The sequence below is a fragment of the Aplysia californica genome, unplaced genomic scaffold, assembly GCF_000002075.1.
Source record: "Aplysia californica isolate F4 #8 unplaced genomic scaffold, AplCal3.0 scaffold00419, whole genome shotgun sequence".
In the NCBI taxonomy this organism is placed as follows: Eukaryota; Metazoa; Mollusca; class Gastropoda; order Aplysiida; family Aplysiidae; genus Aplysia; species Aplysia californica.
In genome coordinates, this window is record NW_004797689.1 from 38166 (window position 1) to 40113 (window position 1948).

The window sequence follows — 1948 nt, forward strand, 5'->3', positions numbered from 1 at the left end:
TATATATATATATCACGTTGGGTCTAATCAGACACTTAAGTAGACATCTTTTGTTGGTGTCGAATAACAAACAACACTAATGCTTTTTTCCTGAGGTTGCATTATATAAGCAAGTTTCTTATGTAAAGGTCACAGAAATGTTTGTGACCTAACACCCTAATCTGATACAAAACCTTTTCTTCTATTTCCTTATTATTCCGAACTTACAAAGCTATTAAAAGTTGTGTTATCTAGGTAGACAACAGTATACATTCTCTCAGTTGCATAAAACGTTAAAGCACTAAAGCCAATTATCTCAGAACCAGCTCAAATAACCAGATGTGCTGGAATTGTGCTTGTCCGCATTTGAAAAAAAACCGTTTTTACAAAATATTACGCTTCGTTCTGTAGACAAGAAGACCTGTTTCAAGTCTTCAAAGTCTTTACAAATTTCTTTTTCATCCGACTTTTTTCGCTTAGAAACATTTGCCTTCCCATTGGTCGTGCTTTATCATCAGTAAATGAGCCACTTAATCTTGCTAATCAATATGATAAATTCATTTTATGGCTGGTTTAGTCATTTCTAAAAGTACCAATCACATATTATTAAAATATCTAAAAAAAGAAAAAGAGTTTTCAAGATAGGTTTTTGATGCAAAAGATTTCAACATCATGGTCGGAAATATGAATGCTAACGTTAGGACGAATGACACCGGATTTGATGATGACCAATGTGATCGAAAAAATAATTGTTATAATATCATCATCAACTTGTTTTCCCTAAAGCACATACCATACTTTGTTTGTAACATTATAAAAAACCAAGAGTGGTGTCACATGAAACTCAAATAGTTATTTCGAAAGTAGACGTGTTACGTATCAATTATGTACACTGATTTCATGACTGCATTCAATACCTTCTCCGCTAGAGATGGCAGCTTTCATTATTCTCTGATCCCCACTCGAAACCGAAACTGGCGCTTAGAGATCGCAGCCAATGGGTGGGGGAGCTCTAAAGAACAAGGCCGTAGTACTGAACACATAATATAGGCTCATACAACGCCTGACAAGACACGTGACGGACGTTTTAGTTTTAGTATTAATTAATACCTTTTCCCCTTGCCCTTCATTTGGCTCTAAACTGAGACTAACGATACTCGCCATTGTAAACTAGAATTGCATAAGAGAGCGCTGTCTAAGGTATAATACAATTCGATATTCTGTGCAATTGTATGCTAAGCAGTGAAGATGAATTTATTGAATAAAACCTTTTTCCTTCCCATGGTTTTTTGTTTCGATTCACGTCACGCCGCCTCATCTAACACAAATAGTAGACTTCCAATCTGCTCTGTCATTGTTTTCAAACAATAAATTTGCTTGATATCAGAGTGAATAAAGTTGTATGAGAATATTGAAATAGTTCCCGACCCCCCCCGAAAAAAATGATATAACTAACTCTAAATAATCCCTGGTTATATTTTTGTTAGACGTCAACTCAGCAAAACTGTTGTACGATTAAAAACTACTCTCGTTTCTGTTGCATAGCTGTACGTTTAATTTAAATTGATGTTCAATACACCAATAATTTTAAAAGAATAATGCTGTTATGAACAGCAACTAGACAAAAGTTGATGTGTAACGGCAGAACAAAATTGGAGTCCGAGTCCCAAATGGATCCGCTTTACTTTAGTCCTAGTAGTCATGTATCTTAATATTCTCTCGGCGTGAGAGGGGTGGGGGGTAGATACATTATGCCTGGTAAAACGTTACTGTTCGACAACATTATGTTTTGACTTGTACTTCAGTCTGTGTCTGCTTGTCCCGTTTGTTCGTTGTGTAGATTATTAGTCTTTCTCTCGAGTAAATGTGTGGCTCTCTTTCCATTTTTCATTGTCTCTCTCTCTCTCTCTCTCTCTCTCTCTTTCTCTCTCTCTCTCTCTCTCTCTCTCTCTTTCTCTCTCTCTATATA